Source organism: Triticum urartu, chromosome 2A, assembly GCF_056163025.1.
Source record: "Triticum urartu cultivar PI428250 chromosome 2A, HENAU_Tu73, whole genome shotgun sequence".
Taxonomy (NCBI): Eukaryota; Viridiplantae; Streptophyta; class Magnoliopsida; order Poales; family Poaceae; genus Triticum; species Triticum urartu.
The window spans coordinates 767,199,365-767,220,318 of NC_141874.1; the positions used below are offsets into that span (position 1 = coordinate 767,199,365).

At 44.5% G+C, this 20,954-nt stretch overlaps 2 pseudogenes; both read left to right on the top strand.

Moving 5' to 3' along the window:
- The first annotated feature begins 2,356 nt into the window (after positions 1-2,356).
- LOC147988108 (uncharacterized) lies at positions 2,357-2,893 on the top strand (annotated as a pseudogene).
- Positions 2,894-6,105: 3,212 nt separating this feature from the next.
- LOC147988109 (disease resistance protein RGA2-like) lies at positions 6,106-20,815 on the top strand (annotated as a pseudogene).
- The last annotated feature ends 139 nt before the right edge of the window (positions 20,816-20,954 follow it).

The window sequence follows — 20,954 nt, forward strand, 5'->3', positions numbered from 1 at the left end:
TTCTTGGTGGTTCTCTCATTGCCTGGAAGACGAAGAAACAGATTGCAGTTTCCCGTTCGAGTGCCGAGGCTGAGTTGCGAGCAATGGCTCTTTTGACGGCAGAGGTGACTTGGTTACGGTGGTTACTTCAGGATTTTGGTGTTTCTGTCACTACACCGACTTTGCTCTTATCTGACAGTACAGGTGCTATTAGCATTGCGCGCGATCCTGTGAAGCATGAGCTCACCAAGCATATTGGTGTTGATGCTTTCTATGTGCGCGCTGGTGTGCAGGATCAGGTTATTCCTCTTCAGTATGTGCCTTCTGAGTTACAGTTGGCGGATTTCCTGACGAAGGCCCAGACTAGAGCACAACATGGCTTTTATCTCTCCAAACTCAGTGTTGTTCATCCACCATGAGTTTGAGGGAGGTGTTAGAGTTATAATATAAGTCATGTACCCCTTTATATTTATCCCGTTGTATAAGGGGTTTCCTGCATATGTTCCATACCTGTACATGTATATATATCGGCCTATGGCCTCATGGGAATACAAGTTGCATATTTCCTAACAGTATCTAGACGTATTTTAGTTTTAGATACATCCATTTTTATACATTTCTCCGACAAGTATTTCCGGACGGAGGGAGTACATTAACTGTTGGATACGTTTAATTACAATGTATGAGCACTGCATCTGCCTGTCTGCCTGCCTGTTGATGATCGTAATTAACTAGTCTGAACAATTAACAGGCAAGCAGATTTGAGATGCTGTCTGGAAGTGGTTGATGCAACTGAATATAATTCATCATCAGTGTCACTGTTGGTGACAGTATTTGGGGTTCATAAGTGAGGAGAAAAAAAAATCTGGTTTGCAGGGTTCGGACTTTTTTCTGTTTATTTTTCCTTGCGATAATAGTAGCTGGTTTAGTGTAGCAGTTTTGCAGGCTCAGAGTTTGACTCCTCCAATCAATGACTATTCCATTCAGTCCGCTGCACAAAGTTGAATCTCCGAGGCACAAGTCTGTCGGTGTGGATGATCAAGATTAGTTCTTGTGACAATTAATGAACAGGCAGTCGGATTTGAGGTGCAGTTGTCTTTGGTTCACCGGTGATCACCGGAGTTGACGAAGAGAGAGAGCACACGAGAGAGAGAGAGAGAGAGAGAATTTTTTGCGCTGTGAACAACATGCAGCTTTTCTGCTTCTTCTGCCTTTATTCAGATGTTACCAACTCTAACAGAAAACCGAAAAACCAGGTCATGATCCGGGTCATGAGTACTGCGATCCCACCACTCCCCGCTCTGCGCCTGTCATGCCTCCATGACCGTTGCATCGTGCCATCCCACGATCTGCTCAAGATGCCAAGAAATCCTAGCTAACTAGGCCGAGTCGCGGCTCGATTTATTGCCTGCTAGCTGAACTGAAGAAAAATTCTACTGTCGAAACTGACGACATTCGACACCTAAATCTGACAAAACTGAACCGAGGTTTATCTGCAACAGCAGTATGTTGTTCTGGACTAAAATGATGATTCATCATCACTGTCTTTGTGTGCTAGTGGCGTGCTTTGCCTCCCTGCATATGCAAATTCTTTTCTGTGTCTGGTCGTTCTTCGACAAGAGAAACTCGAGACCAAATCAAATCGGTGCTGTTAGTTTTACATTTGCTAAGCAAGCGAAGATTTGATCCCCTTGATCATTGCAAGAAATCAAGCTTGCACATTTCTGCTGCTATTGGAGTAAAGTAGCATCCGCTGCTTCTTAATTTTACTAGAAGACCGTCACCCTTACTGCACTTGTTAGGTTTCAGTAAGCAAATATAGAACAGTTTGTTTTGCAACTAGTTTCCCCTTGTGCATCTCGAGCTGCAGCAGAATAGCGGTTCAGTTTATGGGAATGGTCAAGCTATTTATCAGCAATTGGAGAAAGTGTTGCATTACTATTGGACATTATCCATGATATACATTTGTCTTCATGAGATTTAATGTTAAATTCAGTTTCTCAAACTCATACACGAAAAAAGTTCACATCAAACTGAATTAAGATATGTTAAATGTTATTTAAGTTGCTCAAAAAAGCCCCCAATCCGGAGGCGCACAGTCGATCTACCAAGGACCAAACAATCCGACGGCGACGCTAGCAACTAGTTCGCCGCGGTGCCGGCAGGAACGCTCACCCGAGACTCGGCGCCGCAGTCACCGTCCACCGCAGTTGTCATGGTCCGACACACACTGCATTTCTGCTCCCCTGTCCTCTGCCTCAACCCTCCTCCGGATGGACTTTCTCTGCGGCGGGGACGCTAGCAACCAGTTCGCCGCGGCGCCAGCAGGAACGCTCGCCCGAGACTCCGTGCTCGTCGTGTCACACGGCACCGTGGCATGCCGGAGGCGCCGTTGCTCGTCTTGCCCAGTGACACCACGGAGACGGCCACGCTCTTCTCGCTGGCGCACCGCCGCTCCGCCGGCGTACACGCCCTAGGGCCCGGTCACCTCGTCCTGAGATTCTAGTTCTCCCGCGGGTGGGTCGTCAGCGCCGATGCCTTTGCCTTCGCCCGGCTGCGCCTCATCAACCCGGTCCCGGTGACCGGCGAGCAGCGGGTGCTCCCGGCCATTCCCTGCGTCGACGCTGAACGTGGGGGCTCCGTCTTCTCGTTCGAGGAGAAGCCGTTCATTAGGGGGCCCCCGCCGTATCCCGATGGGTTCGCAGTCATGAACCCCGGCACAATGCGACGCTACTTCTACCGCAAGGTCATCCTCTCCGACTTCGCCGCCATTGCCATGCTCATCACCGATCTACGGTACGGCGTTGTGGCCTTCGCCACGGCGGAGGGCCGTGTGTGGAAGATAGTGGCCTCACGCCATGGCATCACCAAGGCCGGGACGACATCGGCGACGCCGCGCTGTTTGTCGGGGTGAACGGTTCGCTGTGCGTGTCGACAAGGGAGCACCCTGAACTTAGGGCTGGCTGCGTCTACTACACTGCCGACGATATGTCGCTGTGCTACCCCGACAACCAGCGTGGCGCCGGGGTGTTCAGCCTCAAGGACGGCAGGGAGGAGAAGGTCGAGGGCCTTGGGCCGCACCGGAACAAGCCGCCGCCGGCGTGGTTCACGCTTTGCATCCCATGATAGATTTGGTGTCTGATTTCATAGCTTGGGTGGGTTAAGTACTAGTAGTAACAGTTCTGTTTGATTTTCAGTAAAAGGCTTTAGAACACAGGAAACAGTTTGATTTTCAGCTTCTTCTTTTCGCCCTTTTGATCACGGCACCAAACGAAGGTGGCCCCTTTAGGTTTTCTGAGGGAACAGTCTAATCAGTGTTGCAGGGTTCAGACTTAATTTTATTCTTAGTTTTAATCATTGCCTTGTGAGGTTTCTGGATTAACTAACATGTTTAATTCAGAACTAAACAGAGGAGAAGAGTAATTCTAATGATTTATTCCAAATTGCAACCAAGCTAACAAAATGAAGGGATATATTGCAGTGTCCTACGGGTTGACTGTTTAGTTTGATGGGTTCAGAACTAAACTGCAACAAACCAAGCTTCAAAAAAAAAAAAGATCTTTGTCTCAGTATGCAGGTTCTGGACGTCTAGTTCCTCGACCATATTGAGAATTTATCTGCAGCAGGTCCGGACTGCAAAGCTGTAGTCAGCATGTTGAATTGACTTTCGCGTTCTTCTCCCTCTCCCAAGGCCACGCTGCCGCCGTGTGCGCCCCGGGGCCCGACCACGTCATCCTGGGCTCCTCCTCTGGCAGCTGGTTCGTTACCCCCGCCGACGCCCGACGAGGCCTGGCTGCACATTGTCAACCGGGTCTCCAGTGAGCAGCGCACGCTCCCTGGCATCGATACCATCCCCTGCCTAGGTGCTGCAGATGATATTGCTGCTGATGCTTGGGTGACATTTTTTTTAAGACAGTGGAGTTTCAGAAGTATGAAAGCAATTTAGTTTGCAGGGTTCAGACCTAGTATTAATTTGGTGTTTGTTTTGTCTTGTGATTGTTTCAAACTTCAACCAAGTTATAGCATTCATCATAAACCCACTCTGCATCTGCCTGCCTGGTTGATGATCAAGCTAGATCTTTTTTTTTAGGGTTTGAGGGTTGATGATCAAGGTAGATCTGAGGGGTAGGGTCTTGAGAGGGTACATTACAGTACCAGGCAAATCGGTGGCATTTGGTTTGCATTGTTAAGCAAGCATTTGATGCCTTTGATTATTGAACAGAATCAAGCTGTCGTTTTTGCCCATTTCGGTTGCTGCTGGAGCAGCATCCTCTGCTTTTCTTCACCAGCAGAGCACTCACAGTGCATCTGTAAGACATATCGTACCTGTTGTGTATCTTTACTCTGGATTTGTTGATTGATTATTTCGAAAGGAATTGCAGTGTACCTTATTTAACTCATTAATACAGTTTATGCATGCGCTGCTGGAGCTTAGAATGGGTTGAGAGCCTGCTTACTCACATTTTTCCAAGACAGATTTTGTGGTTCAGAAGTGAAGAAAAGAATTTGGGTTGCAGGGTTCAGACTTCAGACTGTTTTTGTGTGTTTGTTTTACCTTGCGGTTGTTTCCAAGTTTTAGAAGTGGGGAAATAATAGCTAGTTTAATGGTGCAGTTTTGCAGGGCTCAAATTTCTATGCCTCCGGTGATTATTTCAGCCTGCTGCTGCACAAATTAAGTTGAATCTCCAGGTCACAGGAGTCTGTCAGTGTTGATGATCAAGATTAGTTGTTTGGACAATAAGCAGGCAGGCAGTTTTGAGGTGCAGTCAGTTTTAAGGCCTCCATAATCCACAGTGTTCAACTTGTATGTGATTATTCTCCGAAACTGAAGGGAGTATGCATTTTGTTTTTGTTTTCACGAATGCAATATACTCGTGATCGAGAATGTCGGTATTCGGCTCATTCTGTTCTCGATTCATTCGTTTTCGCGACTGTGTCCATCTTGGAAAAAGTTGAACATAATTTAAGATAAAAAAAGACAAAGATATTATGATAACATAGCTTACACCTGGGTGTTGTCGCCAAGGAGAAGCGAACAAAGCGACCATGCCTTGGTACTTCCGCCCACAAGCTGTATGAATGTGAGGATTGACACTTCCCATGAGATTGTTGTTAGGCTCCCTTCTCTCGGACGTCAGCCCCATCCAGGATTTCTCTCCTCCTCCTGCTGAGGCCGCGCATTCGGCGCTCGTCGACAGCAATTAGCACCGATCCAGGTGAGCTTCAACCTTTGATTTGCCCTACTCCTTTGTTTCTTCTTCTGTGTTCCACTCCGCGTACCCCAATTTTTTCCAGTGTGTCGTTAGAAATAGAATCCACCATTTCTCGAAGAAGATAAAACCAATTTTAGCTTTAAAACAAACCATTTATCGAATAAGATAAATCGAACGAAAATTTCAGCAAGCTGAAAAAGAGAGGGAGTGGTAGGACTAGGGTTCCTACCGGCTCTACTCCGTAGGTTATACGGGCAGGACAGTGAGGGTTGGGGGCGAGGGCGGCGGCTCCGGCGTGTTGGCGCCGTCGCAAGGGAGACGAAGGCCGGCGGCGGCTAAGGCAAGGTGCGGCTAGGGTTTCCGGCTCCTCTGGAGCCGGGCAATATGATAGAACTATCTTTATTGCTTGATCTCAAACGATGTCTTACAACTAGTATTTATAACTTTAGCCTAACATAACTTGCCTAAGATAACTTGCCTAAGATAACTTATGGGCCAAGCCCCTAATTCTAATGCCCGGTGGGCCTCTTCCTAGTATAGACCAAACCGGTCATAACAGGGAGAGAGAGGTAGAGGAAGCAGAACGTTGTGTTATGAGGGACATCTCTTTCATGTTCAACTCCATATTCTACGCGTCCTGCGCCCAGGCTCTTTCTCTATGTTCCGCATGTGAATAGGTCTCATTTGAATTGGAATATGTTGGTGTATATTTCAGGTAGATGATTTCTAAAGGCACCTTTGTTAACAGTTGCGAAGACATACCGAAACTGTATTCCCACTTCATGAAGTTTCATTAACTCGTCCCTTGAAACTAACTTCATAGGTATTTTTCATGGAACTGTATCTGGAGAAAATAATTACTTCCGCGATGCTAGTTTCATGCACTGCTTGATTGCAGGACGGACCAGCCACCATGAGCTTATCTGCCACTGCAATCGTTAGTGCCATCAATGAATGTGTCACTTTGTTTCAGTGGGCCAAATCTCTCATTTCATCTCTGCGCTCCCGATGGAGTGGCTCCCAAGAGCAAAGTCTTGAGGATCATGTCTTGCAGCTGGAGAGTGGCCTACAAAGTCTGAGGGATACTCTTCCTACAATGTACGACCTCATTAATAAAGCAGAGTGGAGAAGCCACGAATATGGTGTGGTGAACATCCTTCCTAATCTCAAGGATGCTGTAGCTGATGCCGAGGACCTTCTTGATGAGCTCACATGGTATGAGAAGAAGGTGCAAGTGGAGGGCAATGCAAGCCAATATCCTTTCATTGACTTCTTCGATACCGTCATCCAAGGCAGCTTCAACAAACTGAATGTTCTCCAATTGAGGTTGAATCATCTTTCCAGTCAGCTGGAGAACATGGGGCTTCATGGAGTTACACAACGCTTTCATAAATTAGTCAGGCCGGAGACCACCTCGTTGCCGAATGAAACAAAAATATTTGGTCGTGACAAAGAGCTGGAGAAGATATTGGGATTTCTGAATGTATCCACAAATTTAAAACGCAAGAGAGCAATGTGGTCAACCAATGCATCAACAAGCAACCAAGTTAACGATGAATCAATAATACCGAATCTTCTAGTTTTGCCACTAGTTGGAATTGGTGGCGTTGGAAAGACCACTTTGGTCCAACATATATGCAGCCAACAACGAGTGAAATCTCACTTTGAGCTCATAATTTGGATATGTGTGTCAGATGACTTTGATGTGAAGAGGTTAACAAAAGAGGTGATACAATCATTTAATGGGAAGGAGGCAACAACTGATAATTTGGATTCTCTTCAATCTGCTCTCTCTAACCTTGTGAGAAATAAAATGTTATTGATAGTACTTGATGACATATGGGATGATGCCTTGAAGGAAAATGGGCAGTGTTGGAAAAGGTTTTGTGCACCTTTTAAAAGTGTGCAAGAGGGAAGTACGATGTTGGTCACCACTAGATGTCCAAATGTTTCCAAGGGGGTGTGCACAGTGGAGTCTGTTATAGTTCAAGGTCTGAAGGACGACATCTTTTGGAATTTCTTCAAATTGTGTGCGTTTGGATCTGAGGGTTCTAACAACGATCCTGATTTAGAGTGCATTGGTAGAAGTATACTTCCAAAATTGAAGGGTTCTCCCTTAGCTGCCAAAACTTTGGGACGCATGTTAAGCAGGGACCTTCAAGCATCACATTGGAATTCTATACTTGAGAGTGAACTGTGGGAGTTGAAACAAGAGGAAACCGAGATTTTGCCCGCCCTTCGATTGAGCTATATATATTTACCATTCTATTTGAAGCAATGCTTCGCATTATGTGCTGTTTATCCCAAAGATTACAAGTTTCATAAGGCATGGTTAGCTGAAATTTGGGTAGCAGAAGGCTTTGTGGAGCCTCAAGGTGGGGTTCCCATTCAAGATGTTGCTTGTCAGTATTTCGAAGATCTTGTTGCACGGTCCTTCTTTCAAAATGTTAATGGTAGATACATAATCCATGATTTGCTGCATGACATGGCACAGAAAGTTTCCGAGCATGACTGCTTCATCTTAAGAAAGAAGAGTGACTTTGGTAAAATTCCCCAGAATGTTCGTCATCTGTACATACTCCCAAGTAATGAGTTAGATGATTCCAATTTGTCGGGATTATGCAAGTACACAAAGCTGCGCACCTTAATTTGCAAGAATGATTTAGGCAAAGAAACTGGCTTTGTAATGGACAAGTGATGTACTAAGCTTCCACGTATGCGTGTGCTTTCTTGTGCCTCCACAAATGAATTACCAGATAGTATCGGCAACTGGAAACATCTTCGATACCTTGAAATCTCCAGAGCTTGTCCTTTAAAGAGGATTCCTTCAACTTTCTGTTGGTTATATAATATGCAGATTTTATATGCCAAAAAAATGTGAGCTAGAAAGCTTGCCTTTCAACTTTGGTAAGCTGACTAGTTTGCAAAAATTCGAATCAAATGGATTACAATATTATGCTGGGGGTCGCATGCGTATTGATCCAGCCAATGGGCAGGGACGAGGAATTGTGTTATTAAATAATCTGAATCAGTTTCGTGGACACTTGGAGATAGCTAATGTTAGCATGCTTCGTAAGGATCATGCAGAAGAGGCTAAACTGAAGAGTAAGAAATATCTTGAGGAGTTGAAACTGTGTGTGCAGTCAAATTCCCAATTAATCCAGGACTACGAGATAGAAGTGCTTCAAGTTCTACAACCTCCTAGCAGTCTCAAGTCTCTGGTTCTCCAGAATTATGCCGGCGCGTCGCTCCCAAGTTGGTTTCAGCCACAAAATCTGCCAGACTTAAAATCAGTTACATTTGTAGACTGTGTTGGACTCAAGAGCATATCATTTCCCATGATCTCACAGAGCATAAACTTAAATGAGACACCTATAGGTTGTATTCTCATGTCCCTGACAGATATAACCATTGATGGGTGCGAAAATATATCAAGCCTTGAACATTTTCTGCATCCAAATTATGTACCAGGCATCAAGAAAATAAGAATTAAAAATTGCAAGAGGTTAGCATCAATACCAACTGAAAATTTTGGGGATTTGCATTTCCTTGAAGAACTAGACGTGTGCCATTGCCCAAACATCCGCCTCCAAAGATTGGTTTCACCATCCCTTAAGAAGTTACATCTGTGGTGTGCTGGTCTCTTTTGCAATATTGTTTGCTGCTCCCTCACCAGCTTTTATTTATCATGCGAGTCTGTCACGTCCATCCAACTACAGACGTGGAGTCTTCCAGGTCTAAGGGGGTTGCGCATTCGGTGCAAATCTCTTATCTCCATTGGAGGCTCCACTAACCTTTCCATTTCTGCGGGTACTGGCAGCATTACAGCACTCTCCTCGCTTAATGTTCTAGAAGTTACATATTGTGATAAACTATCAACCCTACATGACCTCCTGACACCAGAATATCTACCTGCCATTGTGAGCATTTATGTCAAATTTTGTCCCGAGTTATCATCCCTGGCAGATGAAAGGTTTGGAAGTTTTTCTTATCTGGAACATATGGAGGTTATTGAGTGTCCAAGTCTTAGGTAGCAAAGGGGACTGGTGTTGCCATCATCTCTCCAAAGGCTCTGCTTACAAAAATGTGGGGATATATCTGCATATGTTCCCAGCTGCCTACTGAATCTCACGTCCCTCGTCTCACTGAGCATTCGTGGATGCAAGGGTATAATATCCATTCCAGGTGACATTTGGCGCAGTAATCTTGCATCACTCTTGAAAAATTATGGATTTTGGATTGTCCAGACCTAGTTTCATATGGTGGAGCAGATGCTGTTGCAAATATAAAACAAGTGATAATAATGTGGTGTCCAAACGTAAGGGGAGTCCAGTGGATCAATAGAAACAACCTAAGGTATTTGTGCGATAGCTTTTTGCTTGTATTTTCTTCTTCAAAACTCCTTATTACTGAAAACAACTAATGTATTATGCAGTAACATTGCAACTAAAATCATCATTATTGAAGTATGCTGGACTTGCTGATGACACCTACACGAATACTCCCTCCGTCCCACATGTAAGATCATTTTTCAAGCTACTAACATAGCTTGAAAAACGATCTTATATTATGGGACGGAGGGAGTAGTTTGTCTTGTTTCTGCTTGTTAGCTCCAATGTTCAGTCTGTATAGAATCTCGATCTATTAATGTCTCCTGAAAGAAAAGTGTGATGTTTATAGTACCTCCATACAACTGATATTTTGGAAAAACTTGCTTACCTGGAGATGCACATGTCCTGACGTGTTCCGTGTGTTAAGTTGAAACTCTCCTTTTTTTTCCGAGCGCCAGTGATTTGCTAACAATGTTTTTTTCTTCAAGGACTGGACCAGATAGCTGGATTAGTTGGAAGTTGGAAGACCCAGGACAACAAGACATCATGTCCTCACCTTGCTGCCTCTATCTATCGCTCTGTGGCTTCTTCTTGTGTGATATGCGTGAAGCGCCGTACCCTGTTCGGGGGTGCGCCTTCGTGTTATATAGGCAGGGGCTTATCCCTGGATATGCATACAAGTAGTTGGAGAGATTACATCTTGGGAAGCAAGGAAGGGATAAGAGATAGAGATAGATACATGCGGTTGAGAGAGAATCTAAACTATCTCCTAGCTACCTCCTGCCGAAGTCACGTGACACATATGCCATCGTGACATGATAAATGATGTTTAACACCCTCCCTTAATCACAACTTGGACAAGTTGAATTACGCTTAAACTCTTCAAAGCTCCGTGTAGGTAATGCTTTGGTGAAACCATCTGCAAGCTGATCCTTGGAATGAACAAACTGAATTTCCAACTGCTTGTTAGCAACACGTTCTCTGACAAAGTGGAAATCAATCTCAATATGTTTTGTTCTGGCATGAAAAACTGGATTTGCAGAGAGATATGTGGCACCAAGATTGTCACACCACAAGCATGGTGCTGGGATTCGTCTTATGCCAAGCTCCTTGAGTAGAGACTGAACCCATATAATCTCTGCAGTTGCATTTGCTAATGCCTTATACTCTGCTTCTGTACTGGATCTAGATACTGTAGCTTGTTTCTTGGCACACCAAGATATAAGGTTGGGTCCAAAGAAGATTGCAAACCCACTTGTAGACCGTATATCATCCAGACATCCTGCCCAGTCAGAGTCAGAAAAAGCACTGACTAGAGTTGATGAAGACTTGCTGAAAGTAAGACCAGTGTTCAGAGTGTTTTTGATATATCTGACTATGCGTTTAGCTGCAGTCCAATGAACTGTTGTAGGAGCATGAAGGAACTGGCATACTTTATTAACAGCAAATGAAATATCTGGTCTTGTAAGCGTCAAATATTGAAGTGCACCTACTAGACTTCTGTAGTTTGTGCTATCCTCTTGATTCAAGGGATCTCCTTATATAAGTGACAACTTTTCTGAACTAGATAAGGGAGTGGGTGATGGTTTACACCCTTGCTGAAGGAAATATGCCCTAGAGGAAATAATAAAGTTATTATTTATTTCCTTATAATCATGATAAATGTTTATTATTCATGCTAGAATTGTATTAACCGGAAACATAATACATGTGTGAATACATAGACAAACAAAGTGTCACTAGTATGCCTCTACTAGACTAGCTCGTTAATCGAAGATGGTTATGTTTCCTGACCATGAACAATAAGTTGTTATTTGATTAACGAGGTCACATCATTAGTTGAATGATCTGATTGACATGACCCATTCCATTAGCTTAGCACCCGATCGTTTAGTATGTTGCTATTGCTTTCTTCATGACTTGTACATGTTCCTATGACTATGAGATTATGCAACTCCTGTTTGCCGGAGGAACACTTTGGGTGCTACCAAACGTCACAACGTAACTGGGTGATTATAAAGGAGCATTACAGGTGTCTCCAAAGGTAGATGTTGGGTTGGCGTATTTCGAGATTAGGATTTGTCACTCCGATTGTCGGAGAGGTATCTCTGGGCCCTCTCGGTAATACACATCACATAAGCCTTGCAAGCATTACAACTAATATGTTAGTTGTGAGATGATGTATTACGGAACGAGTAAAGAGACTTGCCGGTAACAAGATTGAACTAGGTATTGGATACCGACGATCGAATCTCGGGCAAGTAACATACCGATGACAAAGGGAACAACGTATGTTGTTATGCGGTCTGACCGATAAAGATCTTCGTAGAATATGTAGGAGCCAATATGGGCATCCAGGTCCCGCTATTGGTTATTGACTGGAGACATGTCTCGGTCATGTCTACATAGTTCTCGAACCCATAGGGTCCGCACGCTTAAGGTTACGATGACAGTTATATTATGAGTTTATGCATTTTGATGTACCGAAGGTTGTTCGGAGTCCCGGATGTGATCACGGACATGACGAGGAGTCTCGAAATGGTCGAGACGTAAAGATTGATATATTGGAAGCCTATGTTTGGACATCGGAAGTGTTCCGGGTGAAATCGGGATTTTACCGGAGTACTGGGAGGGTTACCGGAACCCCCCGGGAGCTATATGGGCCATAGTGGGCCTTAGTGGAAAAGAGAAGGGGCTGCCCTAGATGGGCTGCGCGCCTCCCCCCTTCTCCTAGTCCTATTAGGACTAGGAGAGGTGGCCGGCCCCCTCCTCCTCTTTTCCCTCTCCGCGAATCCTATTCCAACTAGGATTGGGGGGGGGGAATCCTACTCCCAGAGGGAGTAGGACTCTCCTGGCGCCTCCTCCTTGGCCGGCTAGCCTCCCCCTCTACTCCTTTATATACGGAGGCAGGGGACACCTCTAGACACACAAGTTGATCCACGTGATCTATTCCTTAGCCGTGTGCGGTGCCCCCTGCCACCATATACCTCGATAATACTGTAGCGGAGTTTAGGCGAAGCCCTGCTGCTGTAGTTCATCAAGATCGTCACCACGCCATCGTGCTGACGGAACTCTTCCCCGACACTTTGCTGGATCGGAGTCCGGGGATCGTCATCGAGCTGAACGTGTGCTCGAACTCGGAGGTGCCGTAGTTTCGGTGCTTGATCGGTTGGATCGTGAAGACGTACGACTACTTCCTCTACGTCGTGTCATCGCTTCCGCAGTCGGTCTGCGTTGGGTACGTAGACAACACTCTCCCCCTCGTTGCTATGCATCACATGATCTTGCGTGTGCGTAGGAAATTTTTTGAAATTACTACGAAACCCAACAGTGGCATCCGAGCCTAGGTTATTTATGTTGATGTTATATGCACGAGTAGAACACAAGTGAGTTGTGGACGATACAAGTCATACTGCCTACCAGCATGTCATACTTTGGTTCGGCGGTATTGTTGGGCGAGACGACCCGGACCAACCTTACGCGCACGCTTACGCGAGACCGGTTCCCTCGACGTGCTTTGCACAGAGATGGCTTGCGGGCGACTGTCTCCCCAACTTTAGTTGAACCAAGTATGGCTACGCCCGGTCCTTGCGAAGGTTAAAACTGAGTCTATTTGACAAACTATCGTTGTGGTTTTGATGCGTAGATGAGATTGGTTCTTGCTTAAAGCCCGTAGCAGCCACGTAAAACTTGCAACAACAAAGTAGAGGACGTCTAACTTGTTTTTGCAGGGCATGTTGTGATGTGATATGGTCAAGACATGATGCTGAATTTTATTGTATGAGATGATCATGTTTTGTAACCGAGTTATCGGCAACTGGCAGGAGCCATATGGTTGTCGCTTTATTGTATGCAATGCAAATCGTGATGTAATGCTTTACTTTATTACTAAACGGTAGTGATAGTCGTGGAAGCATAAGATTGGCGAGACGACAACGATGCTACGATGGAGATCAAGGTGTCGCGCCGGTGACGATGGTGATCATGACGGTGCTTCGGAGATGGAGATCACAAGCACAAGATGATGATGGCCATATCATATCACTTATATTGATTGCATGTGATGTTTATCTTTTTATGCATCTTATCTTGCTTTGATTGACGGTAGCATTATAAGATGATCTCTCACTAAATTATCAAGAAGTGTTCTCCCTGAGTATGCACCGTTGCCAAAGTTCGTCGTGCCCAGACACCACGTGATGATCGGGTGTGATAAGCTCTACGTCCATCTACAACGGGTGCAAGCCAGTTTTGCACACGCAGAATACTCAGGTTAAACTTGACGAGCCTAGCATATGCAGATATGGCCTCGGAACACGGAGACCGAAAGGTCGAGCGTGAATCATATAGTAGATATGATCAACATAAACGATGTTCACCATTGAAAGCTACTCCATCTCACGTGATGATCGGTTATGGTTTAGTTGATTTGGATCACGTAATCACTTAGAAGATTAGAGGGATGTCTATCTAAGTGGGAGTTCTTAAGTAATATGATTAATTGAACTTAAATTTATCATGAACTTAGTACCTGATAGTATCTTGCTTGTTTATGTTGATTGTAGATAGATGGCTCGTGTTGTTGTTCCGTTGAATTTTAATACGTTCCTTGAGAAAGCAAAGTTGAAAGATGATGGTAGCAATTACACAGACTGGGTTCGTAACTTGAGGATTATCCTCATTGCTGCACAGAAGAATTACGTCCTGGAAGCACCGCTGGGTGCCAGGCCTGCTGCTGGAGCAACACCAGATGTTATGAACGTCTGGCAGAGTAAAGCTGATGACTACTCGATAGTTCAGTGTGCCATGCTTTACGGCTTAGAATCGGGACTTCAACGACGTTTTGAACGTCATGGAGCATATGAGATGTTCCAGGAGTTGAAGTTAATATTTCAAGCAAATGCCCGAATTGAGAGATATGAAGTCTCCAATAAGTTCTATAGCTGCAAGATGGAGGAGAACAGTTCTGTTAGTGAGCATATACTCAAAATGTCTGGGTATAATAATCACTTGATTCAATTGGGAGTTAATCTTCCGGATGATTGCGTCATTGACAGAATTCTCCAATCACTGCCACCAAGCTACAAGAGCTTTGTGATGAACTATAATATGCAAGGGATATACAAGACTATTCCCGAGCTCTTCGCAATGCTGAAAGTTGTGGAGGTAGAAATCAAAAAGGAGCATCAAGTGTTGATGGTTAACAAAACCACTAGTTTCAAGAAAAATGGCAAAGGGAAGAAGAAGGGGAACTTCAAGAAGAACGGCAAACAAGTTGCTGCTCAAGAGAAGAAACCCAAGTCTGGACCTAAGCCTGAAACTGAGTGCTTCTACTGCAAGCAGACTGGTCACTGGAAGCGGAACTGCCCCAAGTATTTGGCGGATAAGAAGGATGGCAAGGTGAACAAAGGTATATGTGATATACATGTTATTGATGTGTACGTTACTAGAGCTCGCAGTAGCACCTGGGTATTTGATACTGGTTCTGTTGCTAATATTTGCAACTCGAAACAGGGACTACGGAATAAGCGGGCACTGGCAAAGGACGAGGTGACGATGCGCGTGGGAAGCGGTTCCAAAGTCGATGTGATCGCGGTCGGCACGCTACCTCTACATCTACCTTCGGGATTAATATTAGACCTAAATAATTGTTATTTGGTGCCAGCGTTGAGCATGAACATTATATCTGGATCTTGTTTAATGCGAGACGATTATTCATTTAAATCAGAGAATAATGGTTGTTCTATTTATATGAGTAATATCTTTTATGGTCATGCACCCTTGAAGAGTGGTCTATTCTTATTGAATCTCGATAGTAGTAATACACATATTCATAATGTTGAAGCCAAAAGATGCAGAGTTGATAATGAAAGTGCAACTTATTTGTGGCACTGTCGTTTAGGTCATATCGGTATAAAGCGCATGAAGAAACTCCATACTGATGGACTTTTGGAACCACTTGATTATGAATCACTTGGTATTTGCGAACCGTGCCTCATGGGCAAGATGACTAAAACACCGTTCTCCGGTACTATGGAGAGAGCAACAGATTTGTTGGAAATCATACATACCGATGTATGTGGTCCGATGAATATTGAGGCTCATGGCGGATATCGTTATTTTCTCACCTTCACAGATGATTTAAGAAGATATGGGTATATCTACTTAATGAAACATAAGTCTGAAACATTTGAAAAGTTCAAAGAATTTCAGAGTGAAGTTGAGAATCATCGTAACAAGAAAATAAAGTTTCTACGATCTGATCATGGAGGAGAATATTTGAGTTACGAGTTTGGTGTACATTTGAAAAATTGTGGAATAGTATCGCAACTCACGCCACCTTGAACACCACAGCGTAATGGTGTGTCCGAACGTCGTAATCGTACTTTACTGGATATGGTGCGATCTATGATGTCTCTTACTGATTTACCGCTATCGTTTTGGGGTTATGCTCTAGAGACGGCCGCATTCACGTTAAATAGGGCACCATCAAAATCCGTTGAGACGACGCCTTATGAACTGTGGTTTGGCAAGAAACCAAAGTTGTCGTTTCTTAAAGTTTGGGGCTGCGATGCTTATGTGAAAAAGCTTCAACCTGATAAGCTCGAACCCAAATCGGAGAAATGTGTCTTCATAGGATACCCAAAGGAAACTGTTGGGTACACCTTCTATCACAGATCCGAAGGCAAGACATTCGTTGCTAAGAATGGATCCTTTCTAGAGAAGGAGTTTCTCTCAAAAGAAGTGAGTGGGAGGAAAGTAGAACTTGACGAGGTAACTGTACCTGCTCCCTTACTGGAAAGTAGTTCATCACAGAAAACTGTTTCAGTGACACCTACACCAGTTAGTGAGGAAGCCAATGATAATGATCATGAAACTTCAGATCAAGATACTACTGAACCTCGTAGATCAACCAGAGTAAGATCCGCACCAGAGTGGTACGGTAATCCTGTTCTGGAAGTCATGATACTAGATCATGATGAACCTACGAACTATGAAGAAGCGATGGTGAGCCCAGATTGCGCAAAGTGGCTTGAAGCCATGAAATCTGAGATGGGATCCATGTATGAAAACAAAGTATGGACTTTGGTTGACTTGCCCGATGATCGACAAGCAGTTGAAAATAAATGGATCTTCAAGAAGAAGACTGACGCTGATGGTAATGTTACTGTCTACAAAGCTCGACTTGTCGCAAAAGGTTTTCGGCAAGTTCAAGGGATTGACTACGATGAGACCTTCTCACCCGTAGCGATGCTTAAGTCCGTCCGAATCATGTTAGCAATTGCCGCATTTTATGATTATGAAATTTGGCAGATGGATGTCAAAACTGCATTCCTGAATGGATTTCTGGAAGAAGAGTTGTATATGATGCAACCGGAAGGTTTTGTCGATCCAAAGGGAGCTAACAAAGTGTGCAAGCTCCAGCGATCCATTTATGGACTGGTGCAAGCCTCTCGGAGTTGGAATAAACGTTTTGATAGTGTGATCAAAGCATTTGGTTTTATACAGACTTTCGAAGAAGCCTGTATTTACAAGAAAGTGAGTGGGAGCTCTGTAACATTTCTGATATTATATGTGGATGACATATTGCTAATTGGAAATGATATAGAATTTCTGGATAGCATAAAGGGATACTTGAATAAAAGTTTTTCAATGAAAGACCTTGGTGAAGCTGCTTACATATTAGGCATTAAGATCTATAGAGATAGATCAAGACGCTTAATTGGACTTTCACAAAGCACATACCTTGACAAAATTTTGAAGAAGTTCAAAATGGATCAAGCAAAGAAAGGGTTCTTGCCTGTGTTACAAGGTGTGAAGTTGAGTAAGACTCAATGCCCGACCACTGCAGAAGGTAGAGAGAATATGAAAGATGTTCCCTATGCATCAGCCATAGGATCTATCATGTATGCAATGCTGTGTACCAGACCTGATGTGTGCCTTGCTATAAGTTTAGCAGGGAGGTACCAAAGTAATCCAGGAATGGATCACTGGACAGCGGTCAAGAACATCCTGAAATACCTGAAAAGGACTAAGGATATGTTTCTCGTATATGGAGGTGACAAAGAGCTCACCGTAAAAGGTTACGTTGATGCAAGCTTTGACACTAATCCGGATGATTCTAAATCGCAAACAGGATACGTGTTTACATTAAACGGTGGAGCTGTCAGTTGGTGCAGTTCTAAACAAAGCGTCGTAGCGGGATCTACATGTGAAGCGGAGTACATAGCTGCTTCGGAAGCAGCAAACGAAGGAGTCTGGATGAAGGAGTTCATATCCGATCTAGGTGTCATACCTAGTGCATCGGGTCCAATGAAAATCTTTTGTGACAATACTGGTGCAATTGCCTTGGCAAAGGAATCCAGATTTCACAAAAGGACCAAACACATCAAGAGACGCTTCAATTTCATACGGGATCTAGTCCAGGTGGGAGACATAGAGATTTGCAAGATACATACGGATCTGAATGTTGCAGACCCGTTGACTAAGCCTCTTCCACGAGCAAAACATGATCAGCACCAAAGCTCCATGGGTGTTAGATTCATTACAGTGTAATCTAGATTATTGACTCTAGTGCAAGTGGGAGACTGAAGGAAATATGCCCTAGAGGCAATAATAAAGTTATTATTTATTTCCTTATAATCATGATAAATGTTTATTATTCATGCTAGAATTGTATTAACCGGAAACATAATACATGTGTGAATACATAGACAAACAAAGTGTCACTAGTATGCCTCTACTAGACTAGCTCGTTAATCGAAGATGGTTATGTTTCCTGACCATGAACAATAAGTTGTTATTTGATTAACGAGGTCACATCATTAGTTGAATGATCTGATTGACATGACCCATTCCATTAGCTTAGCACCCGATCGTTTAGTATGTTGCTATTGCTTTCTTCATGACTTATACATGTTCCTATGACTATGAGATTATGCAACTCCCATTTGCTGGAGGAACACTTTGGGTGCTACCAAACGTCACAACGTAACTGGGTGATTATAAAGGAGCATTACAGGTGTCTCCAAAGGTAGATGTTGGGTTGGCATATTTCGAGATTAGGATTTGTCACTCCGATTGTCGGAGAGGTATCTCTGGGCCCTCTCGGTAATACACATCACATAAGCCTTGCAAGCATTACAACTAATATGTTAGTTGTGAGATGATGTATTACGGAACGAGTAAAGAGACTTGCCGGTAACAAGATTGAACTAGGTATTGGATACCGACGATCGAATCTCGGGCAAGTAACATACCGATGACAAAGGGAACAACGTATGTTGTTATGCGGTCTGACCGATAAAGATCTTCGTAGAATATGTAGGAGCCAATATGGGCATCCAGGTCCCGCTATTGGTTATTGACCGGAGACATGTCTCGGTCATGTCTACATTGTTCTCGAACCCGTAGGGTCCGCACGCTTAAGGTTACGATGACAGTTATATTATGAGTTTATGCATTTTGATGTACCGAAGGTTGTTCGGAGTCCCGGATGTGATCACGGACATGACGAGGAGTCTCGAAATGGTCGAGACGTAAAGATTGATATATTGGAAGCCTATGTTTGGACATCGGAAGTGTTCCGGGTGAAATCGGGATTTTACCGGAGTACCGGGAGGGTTACCGGAACCCCCCGGGAGCTATATGGGCCATAGTGGGCCTTAGTGGAAAAGAGAAGGGGCTGCCCTAGATGGGCTGCGCGCCTCCCCCCTTCTCCTAGTCCTATTAGGACTAGGAGAGGTGGCCGGCCCCCTCCTCCTCTTTTCCCCCTCCGCGAATCCTATTCCAACTAGGATTGGGGGGGGGGGAATCCTACTCCCAGAGGGAGTAGGACTCTCCTGGCGCCTCCTCCTTGGCCGGCCAGCCTCCCCCCCTCTACTCCTTTATATACGGAGGCAGGGGACACCTCTAGACACACAAGTTGATCCACGTGATCTATTCCTTAGCCGTGTGCGGTGCCCCCTGCCACCATATACCTCGATAATACTGTAGCGGAGTTTAGGCGAAGCCCTGCTGCTGTAGTTCATCAAGATCGTCACCACGCCGTCGTGCTGACGGAACTCTTCCCCGACACTTTGTTGGATCGGAGTCCGGGGATCGTCATCGAGCTGAACGTGTGCTCGAACTCAGAGGTGCCGTAGTTTCGGTGCTTGATCGGTTGGATCGTGAAGACGTACGACTACTTCCTCTACGTCGTGTCATCGCTTCCGCAGTCGGTCTGCGTTGGGTACGTAGAAAACACTCTCCCCCTCGTTGCTGATCTTGCGTGTGCGTAGGAAATTTTTTGAAATTACTACGAAACCCAACACTTGCAACCCTACTCGTTTGACCAAGTTAGTAGCATACTTTTCTTGAGAGAGATGAAGATCATTACCATGTTTCTTGACTTCAATCCCTAGAAAAAAATGCAAGTCTCCAAGGTCCTTCAAGGCAAACTTAGCACTTAAATCCTTTAATAGTCCTGCCACTGCCTCATCAGATGAGCTTGTAAAAATTATATCATCCACATAAATAAGTACAAATATAGATGTATTTGACCTATTGTATATAAACAAGGAAGTGTCAGACTTGGAAGGAATGAAACCAAGAGCTTGCAGGTTGTGACTGAGCCTGGAATACCATGCTCTAGGAGCTTGCTTCAATCCATAAATGGCTTTATCAAGCCTGCAGATATGAGAGGGAAATTTTCTGTTTTCAAACCCAGGAGGCTGTTTCATGTAAACCTCTTCTACCAGAACACCATGGAGAAACGCATTCTGTACATCTAGTTTCCTGAGACTCCATCCCCTTGAAACAGCACTAGACAGAACAAGATGAATGGTAGCAATTTTTACAACTGCACTATATCTTCGTAGTCTATGCCATACCTTTGTTTGAAGCCTTTTGCAACCAGACTAGCTTTATAGGGATCTATGGTTCCATCGGATTTCCTTTTGATTCTGAATACCCATTTGCAATCTATCAAATTTTTACCTTGCTTTGGGGGGAACCAGATGCCATGTTTTATTCCTCTAAAGAGCCATGTATTATTCTTCCATAGCCCTTTTCCACTTCATATCACCAAGTGCTTTTTGCAAAGAAGTCGGTTCACCTGTGGTACATGCCATGCCAAACTTGGTAATGTGTTTGCAATTGACAGGTTTAATTACCCCTTTTTGAAGACATGTTCGTGTTTTTGTGAAGCAGTTACAACCGCAGGATGCACAGAAGATCCATCAGCAGCCTCGGATCCGGCGCCAGATCTTGCTGCAGGAGATGTTGGCGAGCCGGGATCTTCTGTGGCTTTAGCTGACGAAGGGGAGACGTGATCCGGTGCAGAAGATCCGGAACCGGCCCCTGCCAGCGGCTCATCAGGGCGTGATGTTGGCGCTGGCCGACAGGGATCAGCGCTGGATCTCAAGCCAATCAGTGGACCAGGGGGATCAGG